This window comes from Apteryx mantelli, chromosome 5, assembly GCF_036417845.1.
Source record: "Apteryx mantelli isolate bAptMan1 chromosome 5, bAptMan1.hap1, whole genome shotgun sequence".
Lineage (NCBI taxonomy): Eukaryota > Metazoa > Chordata > Aves > Apterygiformes > Apterygidae > Apteryx > Apteryx mantelli.
Window position 1 is genome coordinate 77,318,853 of NC_089982.1, and position 26,612 is coordinate 77,345,464.

Consider the following 26,612-nt stretch of genomic DNA (forward strand, 5'->3'; position numbering starts at 1 on the left):
AGACACAAGGTCTCTTCTTATTACCTGGTCACAGCTAAAGAAATTTTTCTGTTAAACGGTTGTATGCTTCTAATGGAGTAATTTCTTAGTGCACAGAATACAGAGTTAGCTTAGCTGTAAATAAAGGATAATACTTCAGAAAGACAAAAGTTTGTTACAAATTGCTTTTCTTCTGAAAGACCCAAGGAATCCTTGACAAGAGCAAAGAAGTACAGTGAAGTGATATCCTTTGGTTAGCTACCCCAATTTGTATGGAGAACAACAGACTGGAAGACAGCAACAAAGAAAAAAATCTCAGCAGAATGGTGGCAGGAGATAAGTAAGAAAAGGAGGGAAGAAGTGGTTGAAACAACCTGAGAATGGGAATAGGGAAGGAAATTAAAAAAGGAAAGGACCTTGAAACTGTTAACTCCTATCTCCTATTGACCAAGTCCCTTGTTTCTTCCCAGTCGCAGCCTTTTAACTTCCATTTGACTCTTTAGATCATTTCCTTCTCCCATTTTCCTGCTAAGTAGATTCCTTTTAAGTTTACACCACAAACAACAGAACAGGCCTTTCTAGCCTCCAAGATACTGCTAAAGACATACAGTTTCAAATCAATTAACTAACTGAACATCCTAATTACCCTGCTTTCACTTTTTGGATTCTGGAACTTACTCTACTTTTTCCAAGTGGTTTTTGTATAGCATTTCTGGCAAGGTTCCTGAAAGATTAAGAACAGAAATGCAGAAATCGTAATATACAACGTTACACTGTTCATGTAACAGGTAATAGAAAGATGTTCTCTAAACAAGTATCTTAAGCCATACACACCTTCAGCTTATCTACTGAAACTCTAAGAGCTTCACAAATGCATGAAAAGCTTCGCATGCAAACGAGAAAACAGGAATTTCCTCAGTGCCTTTTCCATTTCTTCAAGCACAACGTGACAGTATGCACTGTGCAAGCTATCATATATTATTCACTGTCTGCCTCTTACCAATGGTCACAGGTGGGAATGGCAGAGGAGACACTTCCCCTCTTTACTACTTTTGTGGCTAATTAGCCCCCAGAATAACCCCTCACAGCTCAGTGAGAAACACAGGCTTCAGTGTTATGGTTCAGAACAGTATCATGGTTTTAAAATAAACTGCTTTTATGAAGTTGCTCCCACATTGAGACTGAATTTGCTGCATGCTGAACCTGCACTTAAAACTCTCCAAAATGAATCCTCATAATTACAGTGCCAAATAAAATCTGCCAAATACTGCAGCAACTGACTTGACTACCATTTTATTTTGGAAGCTTGACTTCCAATTCAAAAAAGCTTTTAAAGTAAAAACACAGAGAATTACCTAATTAACAGTCTAATTCCATAAGACTCAGTTTAGCAAAGCTAATGCAAAGGAGTGCAATGGGAGACAGAAACTTAAGTCAGAACTACTCAGTGCTGGAAAAGCAAGATCAGAACTCAATTCAGGAGCTATCATAAATCAGTAATGTGACCTGCAGAGACAACGCTGTGGCCAGGTGGTCTACTGCAAAGTCAAATAAAACAAAGAATATCAAGTAGCAATATTAGCTTCCCTAACCTTGAAAAAAAATGCTATTGGAGTATTATGTCCAGTTCTCATATACACACTTAAAAAGTATGTGAAATACTAGAGTTCAAGGAAGGGCTACAAAAATGATCTAGAAGTAATAATAAGACAAACTCAACCTGTTCAATTAACCAGAAAGCATGCTGAGAGGTGAGCTGATCATACCATATAGGTACTTAAGCATGTAAAAAAGTCACAGGGGGCTTTTCGGTCCTGCCAACAGAAGTATTAAGAGATTTAACATTTGAGAGTGAGTATCAGACAAATTTAGCCTTGAAGTGAGATGGAAGTTTCCTAACCATATAAACTGGAGTACTGTATCAATAACCTTGCTTTGCAACTCTTTTTAAGTAAGCAAGCTTTAATCCAGCTTCCAGAATACCTTGTACTATCTGTCTGGGTGAGATCATATCCCTTCTGTTTCTGAAATCTATGAATCCTCCTTCTTTCTTAGGCTTCAGAAAAAATAAGTTCCCATATTCACAAGATGCTTGTGTTATTTGCAGCCCCCAAAGCACTTCTAGCACCTTTTTTTAAATAACACCTTCCTCTGTTGCTAGGTTGGTGACAGCTGGAGACTGAATGTCAGACAGAAGGCACAAGTACTCAGATATAGTACCAAAAATCCTCCTCAGTTCTGCTCTTGTGCTCAGGTCAAACTGATCAGACTTGCAATTAGGAAAAATTTTCCCTCAGGTCTTGTACAGCAGCCCTGATTATTCTTTTATCATGTTCTGCAACATGAAGTGTGCATCTCCTGTCAGAATCATTCTGGCCTATCTTACCTAACAAATTTCAGTGACAAAAGCTACCTGCATTCCTGAGTACATTAGCTGGTCTTGCTGCTTTGAAGCATTTAGCAGTTTAGTTCACTGAAACTGAATTGCTTAGGTTAATTTATGTCTATTACACACACACACACACACACATATATATTTTAAATCTGAGTGAGGTTTAATGACCTGTAAAATAAAAAGGGTCACAGAGATGTAAGGTCTTTCTGTGCCTTATTGACAAGGCTATAAAATTTGTTGAACAGAAAACAGTGGTAAACAGTATTTTTTCCAACCCTGCTTTATAGTAATTATTACTTATACATATATTAATTAATTATACATTAAATTTCTTCATGGATGTCACACAGATTCAGACACACAATTCAGTCAATACTGCACAAGAATATCAATCCAGTCACTAATTTTCATTTTCATCTTCCAGTTTTGCAGAAAATATCCGTGACCAAAGCAACACAAACTCAAATATTTTTTTGGTACTAATATTCATGGATTGTGGCAACAACAGAAAACTACTAAAAGTTTATTTTAGCCATCAAGGTCACAAGTCCACACAAATAAAGAGGTTTAACCCCAATACGGCTTATTTTTAGTTTGCTGTGAACCCATATGCACTTCCCAAGCCTCATGTCCAACACGCCAATAAGCCATTGCCCTCGGATTCCTTAGCACAGGTCAAATCAGAGCACTAGCTTTCTCAAGGGCAGGGCCCTGGCTCGATTGAGCCGGTATTTAAAAAGCTTGAGACAAACTGATCAGCATGCCTGACCCCAAAATGAACACCAGCCTCACGCTGAAATTATAAAAGGCTTTGAATCCCAATACTGTATTTGTCAAAAACACAAATACATACATCTACTTCTCAAAGAAAGAGCCAAAACCAACTGAAGCAAAACCAGGTGATTAATTTGCCAGTGTAATAAATCAGGCAATCCTCTCCCCCTCACCCCCACCCCCAATTATAATATAGACACATTTGAAAGCAGGTTGCCTGAGGAAACAAAACATTTAAAACCTGTTAAACTGCCCGAATTGCTTAGTGGTATTCCACATACTCCCTAGGAAGGAGAGCCATCTGTTTATGTAGAGGCAGCACTTACCTAAGTATAACCTACTGCTGCTTCACAGAAGAGCAGGTGCAGGAAGATGCACAGTGGTTCCACCAGTGGCTTTAGACAGAAAAGAGACCTAGGGCAGGAACTACTGTCAAAAACAAGGGTTTACTTCTGTCCATCACAAACTTGGGGATACTTCTGACACTCCGGATCAAGAGAAAACAGCACACAGCACAGGCTCTTTCCCACAGCAGAAAAGAGGCTGCAGCACTGTATGAGACCTGGTGGTGATTACCAGCAGCTTTAGCAGAAGACAGGAGACTTAAGAGCTCATCTGAATGCGGGACACAGTACAAGCTGCACAGTGCCTAAGGGAAGCCACACACATGCAAAGACAAGAGGAAAGAGAAGCTTTATTCCTCCCTCAGAAGATTCTTTTGACCTCAAAGTTCAGCAAACCATGCAGAATGACAGGGGCCCTCCACTACAATGAACACAGTAGTGCTGTCTCTCTTTTTCCCCTATATGGTTTTACACATAACATTTTCTAAAAAGGCGGGGAGCAGGCATTCTAAAGTTAGATGAGGAAATTTAGCTTTAACAACATGTTTGTTAGGTTTTGAATAGGGATAATTCTGATCAGAGTCTGAAAAAAGTAACTGTTGTCATATTTTAAAGCAGGAAATCTTATTTTTAAAATTTAAATTATTTTGAACTTCCACCACTGTTGAAGCCACCCAGAACCTACAGCTTCTAGAAGCACTGTGAATGATAAAAGCCCCAACAGATGACAGAAATAAAATTCCAACACCCATTTTTGAGCAGGAATGGAGATACGTTCCTGATGTTTTAAAAATACAAGAAACTTCAGTGACTTTAAGTATTAACGTTAAAATGTGGATATTATGATGCAGAAAAGATCAACTGAAATGCAGCAGCACATAGGATATCTGAGTGGCCCCAATTTGGCCAGGATCCAGTTATTTTCATACAGACTGAATAGTGACGGATGAGATTGCTGAAATGTTTTGGCAATGAATAAAAGAGTCATTTGCTCTTTTGAGCTATTCTACAAAAATAACTTTTAACGGAGCAGTTAGAATGTATTTTGCATCTTTACTCATTTGTAGGACTGATAACAGGGGGTACAGAGTCTTCCCTCAGGTACACTTACGCAGAGAAAAAGCTGCCCTAAACTCATTACATCTAGGATTTTACTTCATGCAAACAGGAGAGTTATTTTATGTTTTAAGTTAATTCAGGTTAGACTCTGAACAACATCTCTCAACTCAGAATGAAGAATCCTTTGACTTACTCATTCCGGATACTACCCTCTGAAACAAAAGACTTCTTGGGATAAACCCTTAAACTGATTAGATACAACAAAACAAAGATCAGGTCACAGAGCCCATTTCAGTTTTAAGTATAATTGCACTGACAATGTTAGATCAAATTTAAATGAACTGTGTTCTGAGGATTCAATTCAACCACAGAAATGACAACAAATACAGCCTATACAGACAACTCTGTACCTTACAGTCTGAGTATACAAACTTCTTAGATCATTAAAAGTGTGAGCTGGCAGGCCCACGATCCCTCTTTGCTGCCTATGGGTATTTATCAACAAAGAGTACATTAGTACTGCTTGCATGAGGCATTGCTTCTTAAGTTGTCTCTTGTAAGGAAAATACCACATGTAAAGAAAAATTTAAAGTTTGCTATTATTGTCAATTAAGAAGGTGAAACTGGAATGTTTAAAAAGGGGAAGAGGAATAGATTGTGTAGGGCTTTTTAACCACAAGACATCTGATGCAGAGACCAGACCTATTTGAGTTAAATAAGTAAACACAGAAGTTATTTGTAAGCTAGGAAATCTACCAAGAATCTAAAAGTCTACAAATCAAGCACATGAATTAGCAGATTCTGCTTTACGGTTTATTCTACTCATTGTGTAGATGCATGGAACGTGGAGATTTATAAAAGGGATTACAAAATCAAAATATTCTAGCTCAAATTCTTCGTTCACAAGAAATTATTAAACTTCAGTAACACCTCTTACGTAACCTTGATTTGAATACAAGAGATTCTTACTGAAGCAAGGACAAACTAAAAGCCCATGAGCATACCAGTTTTGCTTTCTAGCCTGACATAAAGCATCAATATGTTCCTTATTACAGTAAGAAACAGAGTCACTAAGGTTAGATTGTACTAAATGACACCTATTTTTATTACACTATGACATCTCCCATTCATTAGATTCTTCTCGTGTTGTTCTGGACTCCTGCTCTGAGTTACAGACAGTCTTGAAAGATTTAACTTGTGAATCCATCAACAACGATAATTAGTTTTCTGAGAATTTGGCTTTTTTTTTTTAAATGAAGTTTCTTCTCCTTCATTATGCAATTCTCATCTGAATTAAAAGTGCACTAACATGCCTTTTTATACAAAATTCCATTTTTGTTGATGGATTTGCTAAGCAGTGACACCGTAAGTCTGAAGTATGCTCTGACAGCATTTGCTGCTACTCAGAATGATTCAATAAAACCCCAATAAAATAATTCAAGAATGACATGGATTTCTTTATACCTTTCAGGAAATGTTAGGACAGTTATAAGCAGCTTGTGTAGCTACTCAAAGAGGTTATAAAACCACAAACAGAAGGATAAAAAGGCTAAGCAACAGAAACCACCACCCACTTGGCAACAGAGCTAGGAGGTTTTGTGGACTTACTGTTCCTTGATGAATTCATGATTAATGTAGCCATAACTCTGGAGATCCTACAACAAATTCCCCCAGGAAAATAACTTTCATTATCAGACTGGCTGGTTCAGATTTTTGAGATAGAACTACCTGAATATTCATGATTAGATGCATCGATTCTGCCATTATTTTCTGGCAGAGAATCCAACACCTCAAGAATTGCTTCAGCGATTAGAGAGTGTGCAGACATTATGCTGGAACCAGCAAGTCTGATATGTAAGAAGCGCAAATGTTGTTGATAGGTGTGTTTCAGTTAAAGTTAAAAGAGGGTGAATCAAAGCAAATAAATGAGGTAAAGGCTAACCTGAAGAATGGAGATTTCAAGCAGGCTAAAATCAGGCAGGTGAAGGCAGTAGAGATGTCGAATTTTTCATTATTCATTCACATTTAATTGAGGCTTTTCTAGGTGACACTCCCTAGGTCTTTTATAGCACTTCAAAGTTTTGAGGGGGGAGAGAGGGAAGAAGGGAAACTTGATAAATTTTGAAACCAATTTTTACTCTCCTGACACACTAGAATTCAATAGAATTTTAAAAGCTTACATGCAAAAGGAAACAAATATCTGTAATGTATCATACAATCTAAAATTCATTTACAGTGAACTGTACAACAACATGAATACAATCTGGCATACTTTAAAATTCGTACTCTGGCTAGCATTCAAGAATTTGACTATCTTGCTGTACTAAGCTTTCTATTAGACATTCAAATTTAGAAAAATGCAAGCCTGAGTATGAATTTTAAAGTCAACCCTCCATATGAGATTTAATACTCATTTTTACATCAGTTAATGCTACAATACAATCAATCAATACATTAATTTAATGTTACAAAATAGCACTTGCTCATGAAAACAGCTCTAAGATGTGAGCATTAAGTCTACATCATCATCCTATTTCCAAATTAGACAGCTAGCAGCAAAGCACCAGGCTTATTTTAATTCAGAAAAACTCCTTTATCACCATGCAAGTCCTTCATGTAGATGCAAAAGTTTAAGAAAGACAAAGTGGTTTGCACCATTCTTCATCTACCCTATGTTGAAAGTTTCTAAACGCTGTTCAAAATGCCAGTCCTATGTAAAATATATTAACACTATCTTCACAAAAGGCTTGGAAGTGACATTAAGAGACAGTTCATCCCATTACACAGTTCCTAAATCCAAGAGCCTACTGTTTGCCCTCTCTCAGAATGGTTGTGACAACTTTAATCTAAAGATTAAAGACATGTAAACTATGGACAAAAGTCTTATTGGTACTCATGTTCTTATATTAGATTGTAGCTTGTTCCATGTTAGTAAATAGGTCAAGAACCCCCCTATGAACTCAGTTTTAAGAGCAACTCATTTCAGTTCTTCTTTTTTCCAGTGCATCTGCACTCCCCACCCTGAAAGTATGCAGCCTTATTTCCTACTTTTGAGTAAACCTCAAGGGTCATGCACATCCAGACTACAACAGGTGAAACAACTTGAGAAAAACATCTTCCTGGTCATGCTGCCTTCCCTCGTCAGGCAAGTATTGCACAATTGAACATGGCTGCGTAAATTAACATTATGTAGCCCCAGGACTTTGTCTCCCATATGACATTAGCATTACCACGCGGAAACACAGTGAGAAAGGGGTTTTATTCACTTTGTTCTATAGGATTTCAGTGTTACATCTGAGGATCAATGCAGTAATTTAGCTTCTTCAGTCACTGTAAATCCTTCCTAACATAGTGTTTAATTTACATTTTAGTAAAGCTTTTTCCTTTTTCCTTCTTTGATTTCCAGAATCAAAACCAAAATTGTCTATAGAGGTCCAGATTTTAAGATTTCAGGAAATATGGCCACGCTCACATTTTCTATTTGCATTATTTCTAGTCTCCAGATGGCTACATTAATCAGCTGAAGATTCAACTAAAAATAAAGGAGAACACACAAAATACAGAAGCACACACATAAAACGTGGCATGAAAGATTCTGTTTTCATTGCAGGAGGATAAGGCCTAACCCCAAGGCCGATAGTTGCTCTATTACTTACAGGGCTGTGGTGCCTTACACACCAGAATCTAGTCGGTTGACCCTAAGATATTCTGCTCTACTGCTTACAAAGTAGGCCCACTCATAATGCCTGCCTTCACTCAGGAAGCCAGGATGGCTGTATTTACATTGAGTTTGGTACCAAACACCCAGCCTGAGAACCTACGGAAGAGAGAGCAGCTCTCCCTCCTCGCCTTTCTGCACATTCAACTTTTAAGGGGAACCAATGCCAGCCCCACAGGAAGTGCTCTCTCAAGGTTCAGCCCAATATTAGGCCAAGACAGAGGTTGCCAGGTATGGAACCAGTGGTGCACGCCTGCCCTGAACAGCCACAGTACCTGAAGGTGCCAGTAGTTCTGCATGTTTGATGTTTTACAAAAGTAAACTAAAATCATCATTAAAACCAACAGAACAAAACTAATATCACACTTCTTAGCATTCCACACTTGCTGAATTTAAGTCCCAATATAAAACACAAAAGGTTCCTATTCTACACTTAAACATGATAGTAGATTAAATTTGACACTATCCATCCATAAACACTAATATCTTTATACAGGGATTATTTTACATGACAAATACTTGAAGATTATTAGTAAGGAAATAGTAAGGTTTTATACATATGTTTTACCTTTTGATTGCCAAAAAACAATTCCATTGACTGTCACACTGTCTTTGTTACTGATTTTCAGCCCCATATCTCAGCGACTTCTCTTCTTTCCACAGACAAAAGGTCCTCGTTACCTGTCAACGCTACTACTACTATAGCTAGTGGTAGTCCATGAGCTATGGAACACAGTACCTGCAACAACCCAGTGGGCCTCCAAACCAACGACAGCAATGCAGTCATCTGTTAGAAGGCAGCATGGAGCTCTCCAGTGGGTACTGCTGTATCAACTTCAGCCAACTGTTGAGCCAATCTGCATGACAGCTATTTGATTACAGTACTTTGAGACAGCCTTGAAGGAAAGGTTTTTGCAACAGGCAGATGTGCAGAACCTCACAATCAGGGTCTCAGACTGAAACATTAAGAAATGAACAAAGGTACCAGGTACTAGAGGACCAAACACGCATACTGTAATCAAGTCTTCATTATAAGGCAAATAAGTGACAGTGAAGGAAATGTTATCGCTTAATTCCATCTAGGACATCCATTTCTTCTTATATGCACACCGAATTTCAAGATTTTGCCACAGTGAGCTATTTTCAGAGAACCAATCAAATGCATTCTTGAAGTTGAATATAAAATCATTACAGAATAGGCCCTAACACACAGACATTTTGGCCTCTGCCCCCAAATCTGCAAAACATATCTTGAGCAAACAAATTTAAAGTATTTAATTTTATCACCCAGACCTTAGCTGAGACATTTCAGAAGACTTCTAAAAACACAGTTAAAAAAAACCCTCTTCCCATACTGCTTATGCTTGCACAGTAGTAACTAGAGATATTTCTCCACTGCATTCTAAAAATCATACTTAGCCAGCATTGGGCTTATAATACTAGAAATAGAGATTTAAGTTAAACTAGTCAAGGAACAGCAAGGATACAAAATTGTGTCAAATCAGTTGGAGTCAAACAATGCACCTGACTACAGTACACCACAGTAAAAATGCTTTTATTCCTGACTCAAGCAGTCAAATAAACTCTTTCTGGAAACCCTACTGCCACTATTTTATTGCGAAATACATATGTACAATTTTTTCAAGTTCATTGAAAAGCTACTGGCATCAGAAATTGTAAAACCCAGTGAAATGTGCACAGTTTTCAAAGGCACAAAATTCTAATTCCAGCTTTTACAATGATTTCCCATACAACATGCAGTCAGATATATGCCAGCAGATTCTGCCCGTAGGAAGCCCAACTGACCTCAACAAAACCTTGAAAGCTGGTAAGTAGCTATCCAAAGAGATGTGAAAAACTGTGTGAAATCAAAACAATAATCATTCACATTATAGTCATACTGTGAATTTTTTTTTCAGAACAGCATTATTTTATATGTAGAAACGTTTATTCTTTAAGTCTTTGTTCCCATATTTTATTAATATATCATGCTTTCTCAGGAGCACAGTATTGTTTTCAAACTCTTCCTTGACAGTTATTCCTATACTATGCCTGCAACATTGCTGTGCCTACACAACTGTTCACGTGGTCATGCTGTGAGCTGGATAACAGAATATGGTAGGCAATTTATAAACAAGCCCCCATCTGAATCTGCAGATCTGTTCAACGGAAGCTTTCGCCCACAAAGTACAACTGATTTCAATAGGATCTTTCATGTCAGTCTACTAACATGCACATCAGATCACAAACAATCCCCACTTCAGAGTTTTCCATAAAAAAAAAAAATGGAAAAAAAAATCCAGTAGAGCTCAAGAAAACCAACAGAAATCCTACAAAAAATGAGTTCTACAGGGGCACATGATAAATTATATTTCCAATTCCATTTTAACGTTAAAATTTTACCTTTCTATCTAAACATTTAATAGCTTCCATCTCATTTCTCCCAGGAAATCTCCCCCTAAGAGACGTGCAGTTTGTATATGCCATTCAATTCCAGCTAATTCGGATCAAGAGAGAAATTAGTAGCTTTGGATTTTAAATTTCTCTTTTTTTAAAAAAAAGCAAAACAAAAAATTGCCAGTTCTAACGCTCAAATATTAAGCCTGATGCTTATTTCATCAGCTGTCTACTATCATTTGCAACCGCCCTGATTTCATATGAAAGAGAGAGTTTCATTAACTGCCAAAGTAAATTCCTTTTGGGGTTTTACAGACAAACATCAAAACTTTGCCTAAAAGGGCAAAAATTGTCAAACTCAATCAAACTAGTGGTTTAACTCTTCAGATGTCCTGATTAACCACAGCCAGCATTGCACAGTTTTAAGAATGGTATGACACTCACTCATTTACAGTGATTTACTGATTTATGCTTTACACCTTAAAAAAATTATATGCTTTATATTTCAACATTCCTAGTATAACTGATATAAGATGTGTAATCATACTTTGCACTGTGTTAAACTGTTGACCTTAACAATATCTCATAGCAGTAAGTCCCATGGACTAATACAGAATGTGACTTTTTAAAAGCAGTATGTTTTTAAAATGTTATGTTTAAAAATCTTAGTGAAAGTCCTCCATGTCTAACATAATCTAGATTCTGAAGGCTGCTTCTGCCCTTATACTATCAATTTATTTTTCTCATCTGTCTTCTCTAAACTAAACAATCCTTATTTTTCTCTCGACCCAGATTTGCCCAGTATTTCTTCCCTATTAAATACATCATCCCAAAGATCTATCAGTTAACATTGTCAACAGGAAATACTTCGGGTGCGGTTCTTTTTTCCTTTAATCTCATGCACTTTTATGAACATTACTAAAAGTCAGGTAGCTTTACAAGGCCAATGACATACCACAGCAATAGATCTCATTAGTTTTAGTTACTGAGTTTATATATCTGGGTTTGCTACCATCCTGATCCCTGATCTTTCTCTAGGTCATCCTCAAGCCCCTTCCTCTTCTCCAGCCTCAAGCAACCTAAACAGACTTGCAACCTCAAATAGGTCAATTCACACATTTTCCCCCAGATCATTATTAATGCAGGAAGAACTTATGGTAACATAAGATCTGGATAGCCCATTTGCTGGTCAGTGTACTGTAACTCCTTATTGTAAAGTTTGTTCAGCATACATGCCACTGCCTCCAGCAACTACTCCTAAACATTTTGCATGAAGAAACAAATTAAGCAAACAAATCTTGGAAAGGATATATACTCATTCTTGTTTGGGAGGAAAAGCAAAGAGAGTAGAAGATTTTTCTGATTTATCCTCCAAAGATCAAACTGTGTTTTAACACACATCTTCCCTTTGTAAGATGGTTAAGATTTTATACTAGCAGTGTCTAACGTACATTGCCTATGAAATATGGTGCCAATATCAATAATATCCCTCTAAGAATACTTATTTCAAAAAACAAAACTCACAGGCTTCCAGTGTGTTATCAGTTAACTAATAAAATCTAAAGTTTTCTACTTGCAATGCTAACAAGATGCAAAAAACAAAGATACACGGGAGTCTTTACACTTTCTGTATTGTCCCTACTTTTGCACTTTTGTATATTCCCCACTTACTATATGCAGCAGAACACAATATAAAAAAAAAAAAAACAAAAACCAGGCACGACTCCTATATGACATATGGAAGAAACCAAAATTCCAGATGTGAATATGCCACTGAAAATATAAAATATTTCAATTTTGATCACATAAGTTTCAGAACTAGCTATAGTATAGGCCACATCCACAGGTCACGCTATTTTAGATCACACATTGAAAAGCTATTTAAATTTAAGACAACTGAGAAATGCTCAGCTTCAATTTTGACAGATAAATGAATTGAATGTCTAAAAATTCACACAAAAACCAAAAACCTTTTCTGCTCTTCAGCATCATAGTATATTTTCAAATTAAAAATAATAATAATAACTTGGCTGAACAGAAGGAAAAAAAACTGATAAGCTACCAGTATCAACTTCATTAAGGAAACTGAAAAACATCTTTTTTATTAGCTTTTCAGTAATGTGACAGTTTTTATTTCTATCACTTGAAGAGAGGAACATTACTTATTTGAAATCTTTTCAGTTTGAAAGCCATGACAAATCCTACATGATCTCATTTAAAAACATATTTTGAGAACAAAAACTCACTATAATTAACTTCTATAACCTTCTTAGTGCCCTTCTTAGTATACATTAATACATACTTTCAAACATAAATATTCCTAAACATATTCTCCACATTGAAAGACCCGTAACACATCTGCCAAGTCCTCCACTCTTTTGAGACTATTGCCAAACAGTTTCAGGCTTGAATTGCTTTCTTTCATTACACAAGACTGTCTCTAGTTCACACATATTTAACAGTAAACCACGAGGCAGAAAGTCTAAACAATAAAGCAGGTTAAATACAATTTGCCAGTATTCGAATGATAGTGTAGACTTCCACACACAGAGTAAGCCTTTAAATATTAACTGCTCTTCATCAGCTTTCCAAGTTATAACCATCAAGCACTACTGCCCTGAAGTTCAGCAACAGCTCATTAGCTGGTATGCAACTTTGCTAACACTAACACTTAACATGTGCGAAGTGCCATTGAAATTCTTGATGTTGTGCCTCTATAATTATTTTCCATTAATATTAAATCATTATGTGTGAATAGAGGAATTTGAAGAAATAAAATGGAGAAATCAGTCTTATACATTCGTTCTGAAAACATTAAAATAGCGTTAAACTTGTGAATAAAGAAAATGCTTCCCATTTAAAGCACACAGATAGGGCAAACACTTGCTAGACAATTATTTATATTTAAAATCAACAGGAAATTCAACCAACAGCTGAAGGGAAGTCAATAATACACATTAAGCACAGTCAGGAAGGAACCTTTCAAACATCATTAAATTTCTATCCGATCCTAACCAAACTACTTGCTTTGTTTGAACTTCCTTCCAAAGCCTTCGAGATGCACATTTACAGAAAAAAAAAAAAAAAGTAATGTAATTTAGAGTACAAAAATAGAAACAGAGGTGTCTGCTTTATATTTGTATAAAAGTCATATCCAATAACTTACACTACTGATATAGGCAAAACAATTGCACAAATAAGCATTTACAAGTTCTCCTGGATCTAAAATACTTCAGCAGGAATTAAAGCACAATTTAACATGTCATAACAACTGAATAAATTAGAAAAATATTATAACCTCAGGCAACATTAATTTCTCAATTTTCCAATTACTATCTTTCAGCCAGGAAGCAAGAAGGTAGTAGAGTTTTTTTTTGTCAAGTCTCCTTTAAAACCACCAATCTTTTATTTTGCAGAGATATGGGAGTCTTTCTCGTTAGTGCAAACACGAGTATGGTGCTTCCGCAAAAACAATTACATTCCAAGCTTACAGAGATGGACAGAATCTTAGGATAATACACAGGAACATCAGAACAATATCTAGGAATATGGTAAACTGGGTTTTCACCACATCAGCCATTTAGCTTGTACCAAAACTTTATAGACAGCTCAAAGGAGAATTCTCACAGAAATCTGGAGGCAAAGATGTAGCTGTGCATGTATTGTGGGAAGCTTCTTCCAATTACAAAGAACAAGCACAAGAGAAAACAAGAGAGGGCTCACTAAGAAACCCCAAAACCAACATCAAATAATTAACAGATTGAATAATTGGAAACATTACATATTATGTAGTGTATATATAATGTAGGATATTACATGAAATAGTACTTTAAACATCCTACTCTAACATTTAGTATCCCTTAATGTAAGCATTTGAATAATTCAGAATGCAACTGTTCTACTTATTCACCAACAGACCACCTATGTGCTCTCTGGACACTATCTGGTCAAGTAACTGAATCACTTCTGACAAGACAGGAATCACAGGAACAAAGGGATATTCTGGGTCAATCCCCAGGCACTGTGGGAAACTACATGTGATATCCCCCCAACCCTTATAACCAATCCCATCTTAAAAACAGTTTTCCTCCTTGACTCCTAAGGGAAGGATGTTGCAGACTCCTATGCCTCTGTTGCTTAGGAACCATCTTTTCTAATTTCCAGACTAGGTTTATTCTTGGCCAGCTTATACCCATTTTTTCTTATGTTTTAAGTTTATAAAGCTCTTTTTACCCGCCTGTGTTGGTTGATTCTTGATTTAAAAAATAAAGGGGGGGGGAACCCCTTTCATGCTTTGTTTTACCCAACCGAACAAGACAGTCTTTCAGTCTCCCTTATGAAACAAATTCTCCAGGCTCTTGGTCATCCCAAGAATCCTTCTCAGTACCTCTTCCAGTCCGAATTCCTCTTTTCTTGAAAGTGGGTGACAGGAATTATACACAATATTCCAGATGAGCCAGTACATTAAAAACCGTCAGTGCCATTATACATTTAATGGAAATCTTAGTAAGGCAACAACTTGTCATCCTACTACTTTTCATAGTTGCTAACTTTGATGGGTTAGTCATCCCAGAATGGACTAATACCCTCCCCACTTCTCCCGTTTCTAACAAATGATCTCCCAATGTAAACAGTACTAACAAAATTCTTGTTAAAGATCATCTTTATTTTGTGGGCTTGGGTTTTGTTTTTGTTTTTAAATACTATTAAATATAACTACTTTCTATTAGTCATGCTCTAAGGTCTCAGCTTCCTTCTGTGTGGAACCTCCTTTTGTGTTAACAATACTTGACATCTGATGACACAATGCTGGAGACTGGCATAAAAAGTAGGAATGTGTTAATGTTTCTAATGTTTTTCTAATGAAAATACTAAGTTAGTCTTGAAACTGATTTTTGACAAATTTCACTACTAACATCCTTTCAATACATTATCTTCTGGCAATCCAGTTCTCTCCGTACTCTGTTAGATCAAAACATATTGCACATTCAATGACTCCTAAGTCCAAAGAGGTCAGATCTAACTACGAATCCTCTCAAAGTCAGGTACCTTATAAAAAAAGAACATTAATTTTGTCTGACGCAATCTTCCTTTGTTAAAGCTGTATCACTTCTTACCCCATTTTTGACTTACCTCCATGTAGAATAGCTTCTCTTTCTAAATTTAAACAAAACCCTGAATATTAAGGTCACACTAATGATGCAATAATTACCCTGAACCACCTACTTTTTTCCCTAAACATAGTGGCTACTTCAGCTGCTCTCCAGCCATCCAATACCCTTCTCTGCCTTGATATGTTCTTCTACTTCAAAATTTCAGGATTATTATTATGTAGTCCCACTGATTTATATCCTGGAAGTTTTGATTTTATCCTTATGGGAATTAATTGCATAAGCTCACTTCAGTAAGACCTATTTGCCAGGGTCCTTGCATTCAAAAATTACTGTCTCTGCTAAGATCAAGGCAAACTTTTCACCTAGTCTTTCATTATTTTTAGTCATATTTCATTGTCCTCATACTTCCTGACAAGACATGACTTTCTTTGGAGATCAGTCTTACTCAGTTTTTCTGCTTACTCCTGATGCTCCTCTTGAGCCTGCTGTTAACCTAGTTAAATCTTGTATTTCCACCAGAAAAAAGTTGTCTTTTTAGGTAAGGGGGGGGGGAATCAAAGCTTGATAAGAGAACAAATCTTTCATACAGTTGCCAGAACTGGCTTATTTTCTGCCATATCAGAAGTTCAGCATTCATTCATGCCAGAAGAAGTAGCTGAAAGCATATCATCAAATAAATCCTTAGCACTGTGGTAAAACTGGAATGGCAGGAATATATGGATGCTAAAGCAAGGAATGGCCTTTGCACTTTGAACACTCACTTCTGTAATTAGAAGTATTAATAGCTTTCCGTGACACACTCAGAAGCGGGTTTTTTTTTTTTTTTGATTTAGTTGTATCTTGTTTTGTTTTTGTATGACTTATGCATAAGACCAAAAACAAGAAAAAAGCCACAAGGTCTCCCCAGGGCTAGAACAAGAGAAGGTTAGTTATGGCTGCTTAATTTCACCTTCACCTCAGATGTTACACACCAAACTCAAAAATACTGCATTATCAATATTTTGGTTTGAGAACGTATTGCACTTCAGCTATTAGAAGGTTCACTTGAAAAAACAAGGTTTGCAGAAATGAGGTTTGAGTTTAGGATTACTATAGCAACAGAAGAAAGGGAGGGGAGGGGGAATTACCAAATTACTCTCTCAGTTCATCAAACCCTTGATGGAATAAATTAAGAGCTGAGTGTCAGTCAAACGAACCAAATCTGAATTTATCCCATTCATTAATGATTAACACATCAGATTAAAGATTAAATTAAACAAGCAGAAATTGTTGTACAAGAAGTATATTAGCAAAATACAAAAATTCACACTGAATGACATTACTTAGTCCTTCTACCATCAAATATTTGATATCAGAACAAGTCTTCAACACAGTAACTGATGAATCAAAATTTACAATATCTTTGATAAACAGTGTCATTTAGAAAGGTGTCTAGTCTTAATTAAAGGTCTGCAAAGGAAAGGAGGCATTGGAAATCTGCATCATTCTTAACTAAGTGACTCCAGTAATTACACTATTGAAAAAGTGTAGTAATATGCCCCCATATGACTTGGAGGCATATTCCAAAATTATAGTTTAATTATCACAGAACTAACAAATATTTCAACAACATATGTGAACACACAAATTATTCAATGCCCTGAAAACCAGGGAATGTAGAAATTAGCTTAAACTCTTTAAAAGGTGACCTTATGAAAGAACAGACCCAGGATATCCTAAGTAATTAATGTGCACATCTGTTTTCTGTATGCAATCTCTAGCTTTCCTTGTATTTTGGAGTTACTTTAATCAATGCTTAAAAATAATTAGCAGGATGGACACTACTGCAATATCAACGTATGTTAGTGACTCTTTAAAAAAAGGAGGCAGGAGGAGATAGAGTAGTAGTCTTGGTCTTTTTTGGGAGACCACCTATTTGAATAAGACATCCAGCCCCCTTACATTAGGTAGGATTCCAAACCCACTAAATATGAAGCCAAAATGTCAAAAATAAACCTTTGTAGCCGCATTTGTTATTGTGAGCTTTGTTTGCTAGGTGGAGGGGTGTCCCCCCACTTTAGTGGTATATATTGTACCGTGAAGATGCTGAACCTCAGGCAACTTTTCTAGCAGCCAGAATGTTCAATTTGTAAGGCTGCCCTAATAATTTGCAAGACTGCCCAAGTCCTTTTTTTTTTTTTTTTTTTTTTGTGGGGGGGAAAGGGGGCTGACATTTAAATTTTAACCAAGCTTCCTAGCCTTCTGTTCACCATTTCTGGCTTTCATTGACCAGCTGCCAAAATACTCTTTATTTTCTGGTTGCTGCGCCAGCCAGAGGACAACACAAGAGACTACCTTCCTCTAATTTGTGCAGCAAACTCTTTATCTTGTTTTCTGCTCTTGGCTCCTCCCCAAGTTGCTGCAGTGAGGGAAAAATTGGAGGCTACTGGAAGGAGTATCAAGCCAGTATGGCGAAGCAAGGGTACAGGCAACTTTGAACTGGGGTTTTCTTGCTGTTAGATGATCACGTCTATCAACAAACCAGAATTGAGTCAAGGAAAGCATTTGATCCTAGATTAACAGTAAAGTCTAAGGCAGATCCAGAAGTAGAAGTCCCAATTTTCAAAATCATTATCTTGTGCTATAATCATAAAAACCTCCTTCCTTTCAGGGACAGAGGCAAGCAGCTCAGCATGAGATGACTCACATAACTCAGTAGTGTCCAGATTAGCACAGGTTCTAAAGTAGATGAGCAGGAAACACAGACAGGCAGACATTCAGATGCAAGTAGTAGCAATCAAAGAAAAACAGTATCGTCCTGCCTGAATCCAGGGCACAGAAATCCAGCGCCTTTGCCTGACACACAGAAAATATAATACAATTTCCCTCTTAAGCTAAGCATATATATATATATTTTTTTTTAATCTCCCCCTCCATCCACACCATGTATGATACCAGATCTAGACATAGCAATATACATTAAGACTACTAGAATACCTTCCATTTGATCTACTGAAGGACATTCACCTCCTTTGGGAAAGCTCCAAAGAATTTATTACTGCCAAAATAAACCAATTTTTCACCTAAATTCCTATATAAGCAAACAGGAGAAAGATTCGTGTCATATATACAGTTGAAATCTAAGTAAAATCTAAGATATTTATTAACTTATTTTCCTGCCTATTAAAATAATTTAATATTGTACTGCAAATATGCTACATAACCAGATTCATTCTTACGGTATACTTCTGGCCATCACCACTTTATGAAAAATAGTTAACAAAAATGAACAACATTTTCCTGAGGTTTCCATCATCACTTTCCCTAAATATTGCTTTCATCCTTAAGTTGCTCATAAAGTGTACTACATTTTTCTGAAATGTTTAGATTATCATTTATTACCAGTTTAGAACATCTTTGAGAAGTCACCATCTAATACATATTACTTTAAGCCCAAGAGGGGAAAAAAAAACCTTGATACGCATACTAACAGCCCTAAAAATGATATCCACAGCAAGGAGAAAAATTTACTTTGGAATCAAAATAGAATCTTACACATTACACTGAACGTGTATTTCAAATCAATCAGAAATGTTGATGTTTAAAAACAAGGCAATACTTTAGATGTGTGGAATTTTACCTGGGAATTATGACACCTAGAAATTTTGCAGCAACTAAAAGCACCTAGAGAAAGATGACAGAACTAATGCATCATGATCTCCTGTCAACAGAGGTCTCCTATGCTTCCCTAATAATTTATCCACTTTTCCCTAAATCCTCATGCTCCTTCTACATCCTGAGTATGTCTAGTCTTGCTCCTCCATTCACCTGAGCATTGCTCCACCCAGTTTGCCTGTGCAAGTGGCAACACACACTACAACTGTTTCTGAGCTACCCACTTGCTGACTTGCAGGCAAGTGTGTAAAGACTACAGTGCCAGACGTTCCTGCCTCTCCAAACAGATAAGGAGCTGTGCCCCTCTCTTAGTGGGCCACAAGTTTGGGGCTCAGATTGTCATGCTACAGGCATGATTTTATGTCTGAAGTCACCTCATCCCTATGAAATTTAGCTAAACATAGCAAACGGGTTCAGAAATCAAAGTATTCCTGAAGTAATGGGATTTATTTTATTGCATTGTCACTTCTTTTAAGATGTGTCCATTCAAGATTATCATGCAAAACTGTATTAGACAAGATTTTTTGAGGAAGAAAAACTAGAATGCATTCCTCAGTTAATGCATAACAGCAGTGATGTCTTATTTGGCTGAATTTTAGATGCAGTGCATATTTCACATGTGAACAAACTTTTTAAGTTTTCAATAATATTTTCTAGTGACAATAGCTAAAGGAACTTATTTAAACTAGTATCAGAAAAGGAAACTTAGCTAGAGTACACCTTACCCTTCACTTCAACAGTCAGAATGCAGTAACACTAACTTTACACTCAATGTATATAATCTTTTTAAAAAAGAAAAAGAAATAGAAGACAATCTTCAAGGGTCCAGGTTTGCCCAGATCCTTGTTGGTTTAAGTTGGCAAAACATCATTAGCTATAACAAAGTTGAAATAACAGTGAATTGGATCTCTTAAGATGCAAGAAATGAAATAAGCAAGAGATAACTTCCATAAAAACACCACAATATGAATTTGAAAATTTGTATGTAGAAAAAGAAAAGAAACCCCAAATAAGCTATAACATGTTTCTACAGCTATAAGTCAAATTAGAGGTTTAGTCCAGATTTGTTTTTAATGTTTACTGATTTCAATCAAAAACCTAGAAGAGCTTAGGTAGAAGTAATTTGATATTCACCTTATCTTCAGTGCATGAATGGATACATACCACGACTTAACATTATCTACTCCTTTGATGAGAAAGTATCAAAGATACCATGAAGCGTTACTGATTAACTGCACTTACTACTCGTTGTTTACAAGACTTTACTTCAGCAACTTCTGCAAGTATAAGGAAGAAAAAAATCTCAAAACTCTGAAATATTTTGAAGAGTAGTTCTGACAATCCCAGTTTTAAAACTGAACTAAGAAGAAACTTCTTTCATGTAAGTTGGTTTCTAAATTAATCTGTGGGAAAAACTACTAATGATTGATACTGAAAAATTCTTTGATGTCTCACTTACTACTGCAACTGATCTGAGGTTGAAAGGTTGATCCCTCACTGAATAACACCTGTACCCAGGAGAGCAGGCAGAGACCATTTCTCAAAATGCAATCTAATAAACGAGGTCAAAAGGAGGAAGTTAGCAAGGTGCTGAAGAAGTTGTTACTCCTGTTTAGCTGTGCTTTCAAGGATACCATTTTAAGCCTCTTCTTAACGGTCAAAGAGTAAATTCACCAAAGCCAGCAGGTATATGTGCAGGTCAGCCAACCTGGCCAACAGCAATTCAAATCCATCTTTACATTAAAATTTAGTTTGCTCTAAAGCAATGAACAGTTAAATTTTAAAATTCCCATAAACAGCAGTAATACTCGAAGTTTATTCAAGATCTGGACTGTCAGTCAGAATGTTAAACCGGAGCCCTCCAAGACAAACGACTGCATTATCTCAGTCTACACCTAATCTGAAAAACCAGTAGTTCTGAAAACAGTGTTTTCTGGAGTCTTTGCTCTTATTTTACCATTAAATTAGGAACAACCTTCTACAACATTTGCAACTAATAACCAGACTTAAATTTCTGAACTGATAAGACCACAGTAAATAACATCCTCTGACTGATGAGGAAAGAAACCAGTTATTTACTTCAATTTGACTGAAGTTAATCAAGATTATTCTCAATAAAAAACGCAGATGTTACCATAAAGTTTTTTTGAAACATTCTATTAAATACGGAAACCTGTTACTGTACATGCAATACTTTTAGGTGATAAAAAATAACCATAGGAAAGGTAATTTTGAAGTTAAAATTACTACAAATCAAAACATCAGTATAACCTGTATTTTTTAAGGATTACTACCTCTAACAAAAAAGAACCTTCTTTCAGGAAATAAACCGTTTGCACAATGCACACTTTACATCTTCCTTCACCTACAGATTTGTACAGCTACTTTTCTTAACCCTAGCCAAAAGAAGCATATTTGAGGAGAAATGCCAAATAAGTATCAAGACTAGGTAATGTTTTCCTATTCCCCAGGAAGGCCGATTAAATCATATGAATGAATACTGCAAAACTCAAGTAGTCTAGGAACCTCTACTACTTTAAAAAGCACTTGCTTTTGACATTGCTAATACAGAAGTTCTGCGAGTTAACTGATGACTTTCAGACAGATTCTTCAGCAGATGTCAAGTGACCTGCAGGACGGAATCAGTACTTTGAACTTGCATCCATATCTACTCACAATCAATTTTTAAATATAAAGTATCAATTGCTCTAGAAGTTTCTTAGAAATATTTAATTACACTATGAATTACTAACATGATGCTATTTGAGAGATTGCTTTTTGCCATGCAGCATGGTCCAAGAGTAAATCCTAAATTAAAAGCCATGAAAATCAGAAATTTAGCATTAATTTTGACTTCATTTCCTCATGCTTCAGTTGTCCTCAGTGCACAATGAAGACTCTATGCTTCATACACGTTAGGTAAGTTTGGTTAATATGAATTTTTCTGTCAAAGCAAAATTGGGTCATTTGCACAGCAACTGTTTGGGATTTACAAATGACTCACTATTCATCACTGTTACAATTCTTAAATAACTAAAAAAATATATTTCTACAACTCAAAAAAGCAGTGGGTACAAGATTTACTGCTTAAACTCTTCTGAGTTAGAAAGTACATATCACTCGGAAATCATATGCTTACAAACATCCAGCATGCTGAGCATTCTTCTAATTTAAACCCTCCAGTTATAATATTTTATTCTTATTAACAACATTAGCTACTTCAAAATTCAGCTTTTTTTCCCAGAGCATTTCACAGGATGTTGGGTGAGGAGATATGTCAAAAGCATTTCATGCTGTGAGGCTTCTCTTTAAAAATGGAGACTTGAATGGGGCCAAAGTAGCTTAATCCTTACTCCTATGAAAGTCTCTCAATACTCAAACGGATTTGCCAACATAATCTCATTACGTGATCTGATTCCATACATGCAAAATATCATCTGACGTCTATGGTGAAGCTCAGAGAACGAGAGCAGAGTTAAGTCTTTTTCTGTTGGAGATATCTGAAAAGAACTGTCAGACAAATGATTCAATAAATGACCTTCACTAGAAAGAATTAGTGAACCATACTCTAATGAACTTATTGGCACAACATGCCAGCAAAAGTGCTAGCATGATTCAGTGGTAGTGCTAGCTAGATTCAGATGAAGCACAAATTTTCAGATTTATCAAACCATTTTTATTAACCTACCATAAAAAGAAAACATACAGAAAACAATAGTTTTTGGTTAAAAAGCACTACACCCAATAAAAATCCTCAGGTAAAGAACAGTAATCCAATAAAACCACAAGGTATTTAAACATGCAAGCGTACTAATGCACATGTTCTCATCTTGCTACAGTGAAGATGTAAAAACTTTGTTGTCTCTTCCCAAAACCTCTGCTAAGAAATCCACAGATTTTAAAATCTGCCATTGAGGCAAACAACAAAAAACATTATGTTCACTTAAGGTTATTCTCACACAATCATGTCAGATCTGCTTACTGAATATAACGAAGAAATACCAAAGCGACCTGCTCCAGAAGTAAGGAATCAGTCCACGTAATTGAGTATTTTTCCCATTTCTTATTGTACAACAACTCTAAAAAGAGTATTTCCTTGTTGAGGCACACATTTTAGAATCCGATGGTTACATCAATCAACAAAGAAAACAAGTCTGTTTTAGAAATAAAGTTTGTATTTCTTCTTTATTCTACAAATAAGAGTGAATTTGTTACATTTAAAGAGTTGTTGACTATTCTGTAAGCATATTCAGCTACCTTACAAGAACCCAGAGTTGTAAACAGCCTGTGTCCATGGAGATACCTGTAGCTTTCAGCAAAGCATACTTAAATTATCTAGTAGTAGTCAGTTTGAGAATTCAGGAACATTCATAAGCAAAAGGTCAATAGCGGCTTTTCAAAAAGCAGAGAAGAAAACAAAAACAGCAACAAGCTTACACCATCAACACAGAGCAATATTTCATTAAAGATTTAAACCCAGTGCTGCTCACAGCCCCCTATCTCAATGCAACCGTGGATATTTTTCCAGCTTGACTGGATTTTTTTCCCCTCTCTAATTACTAGTTTTACTTAAAGCCAGCCTAGATTACGAATCAACCTTAAAAACACCACAGAGACTGTATAGTAATTATGTGCAGAAAGAAATGTGACATTCTGTATCAAAATCAGACACTGGAAATGCTAAAAAACAGATACTCCTTCCAGCACAGAAAACAACTGCCTGTCTCCTGCTGCTGCTGGTACCTCGCCAATCAATAACACCGCACAAATGCATCACGATCCCATCCTCTTTTTCATTCCCGTTTTCTTTGCAGACTATTATTTGGGCCCTCTAATGCCCACATGTTGCCAAGCATAATCAGCAGGTCACCTCGAAGTCTAGAAAAAGGGGGAGGTGAAGGCAGAAGGGCGGTGGGGAAGAACCAGCAGATGCATCGCGGAGCGTAATGAAGATTTGAACACTGAGCAGCCGCTTCCTGCGGCGGCAGCAGCAGCGAGAGCATCCCACCTCGCTCAGAGCCGGGGACCCAGACACGGGGACCGTCGCTCCGGTCCGGGCTGACAGCAACCTCCCCCCCCAGCCCCCCACCTCCTCTCCAGCCGCAGCGATTCAGCTCCCACCACCCTATACCACACCCTCCACACCCCGCCCCAGCCCCGCACCGCAGGACCCTGCGAGCAGCGTTTTTGGCTCGGCTGTCTCTCCCTCACCCGCCCGCCGCCTGTTTTCAACCCCGAGACGACACCCCCTCCCCTTCCCTCCTCTCCTCTCCTCCCCGCCGCCTCAGGCAAAACAAGCTGGTTCCAACGTCTGCGCCCCAGCTTCTCCTCCCCCTTCTCCCTCCCCGCAGCGTCTGCGCCCCTCTGCAGCGCGCGCGCCTCCCCCTCGCGCCGTGCCCTCCGCCAACGGCTGCGCCCCTCCGCAGCGCGCGCCCCCCCCGCCCCGGACCGTTAACGGCTGCGCCCCGCCGCAGCGCGCGCGCGCCCCTCGCATTCCTCTCCTTCCCCCACCCCGCGGCCGTTAACGGCTGCGCCCCTCCGCCGCGCGCCAGGGCAGCGCCCCCGCGCACGCCCTCTTAGCCCTCCCCGGCAGCGCTCACCCGAGGACCGAGCAGAGGGAGCAGCAGGTACTGGCAGGAGGGAAAGAAGGGGCCGCTGCAGCGAACCTCTCCGGCGAGCCTGTCTCCTCCGCCGCTGGCCCCAGCGCCGAGCTCCGCCTCCCTCCGCTCCCTCCTCCCCCACAACGGCCGCCACCAAGCGGCCCCAGCCCCCACCCTGAGAGGGTGCGGCTTCCCGAGGCCGCAGACCAACAACCGCGCCGCCCATTGGAGGGCGCAAGCCGGGGGACTAAGCGGCTCCCCCATTGGCCGGGGGCGCGCAGGGGCGGTGCGCGGGGGGCGGCGGCGGCGGCGGGAGCGGGTCACCGCAGGGCGGGCGGGGGCCGTGGCCGTGGCCGGCCGGCGCCGCGCTCCTGCTGGGCGCTGCCCCTGGAGCCGGGCGGAGCTGCGGCGCTCCCCAGCGAGCGGGCAGAGCGCGAGGCGAGCCCAGCCCAGCCCAGCCCCTGCGCGCGGGGAAGGGCGTGCTCGTGGAGCCGGGCCCCGCGGGCCGGGCAGCACCGGCCTGCCCGCAAGCGTTGCCGTGAGAGGGCTCTCTGACCTACAGCCGTGACGGTATCTCATAGCTGGAAGCTGAAGCCGGTCAGGATCTATCCAGAAGCGCAGGCAGCTAGCGAGAGCAGTCACACTTGAGAGCAGCGTTGGTGAAGGTTAGAGAAATGCATGAAAACTTGAGGTGCTGAAGTCAGTAAACTCCAGTCTCGCAAGGAGTTGTATGCTTGATCTGGAAGTGCACAGAGATGCTGTGTGGCCTGTAGTACACAGAGGGCCTGATTAGATCTTTAGAAATCATCCTTTTAGATTTTCTTTGAAGAAATCTTTGAAAATCTGTATTTCTAATATAATCCCACTGTTTATGTTAGTGATAGGAAACAATGTATAGACTTCAAAGTTAACTCATTGTTAGCCATCTCCTTCATTTTCTGTACATTTTTACTATTATATAATTTTAAAACTGTTGCTTTACACTTATTTTAAATACAGTGGTTTATAGAATAGGGTCTACCTCAAGCAGTCAAAGAGTTGTGGGTCTGGAAATATGTTTTCAGAAACATTAAACTTCTCATAACTGTTATCCATACCCCCTACTCCCAAGTGATCCAAATGATCAGAAGAAAAATCGAATCCTGCTAGCAGAACCTGAGGGGTGTTTTCAGGAGCTACAGACGTCTCCCCTTTAGTATGTGGAATCCAGCCTGCTCCTCCTCCATTGAGGAAACACATTCCACTTACCTGGTTAGCGCTTTCTGGAAATTAATCTTCACTTGCTCACTGTTTAGAATAAAAAAAAAAAAAAAACAGGCCATGGAGATACATGGAAACTTGTATGTGGACTCAGGTGCTGAAGATGATGGTTTAGTTGCAGAGTGATGGACACGCAAAATAAGTTCTTCACATCTGGCAACAAGGCACTGCTGGATGTAGATCTGCATATTTAAAAATTACCCACAGTGGGACAGGTGTCAGTGTGACTACTAATAATTAGCAAATTATGTCTGAACTTTGAAAATGTTTTCCAAGAATTGTTGCTGTAAACCCAGAACATTAAATAAAATCACTTCA

The 26,612-nt window shown here is 38.2% G+C and overlaps 1 protein-coding gene across 9 annotated transcripts in view; it reads right to left on the minus strand.

Moving 5' to 3' along the window:
* The window catches only part of ADD1 (adducin 1), a 69,483-nt gene extending 44,333 nt beyond the window's left edge, over nucleotides 1-25,150 (minus strand). For all 9 annotated transcript variants that reach the window (XM_067298284.1, XM_067298283.1, XM_067298282.1 and 6 more), the window contains exon 1: nucleotides 25,035-25,150. The gene's annotated coding sequence lies outside the window, so the exon portion shown is untranslated. The remainder of the gene's footprint in view (nucleotides 1-25,034) is intronic.
* Nucleotides 25,151-26,612: the final 1,462 nt, after the last annotated feature.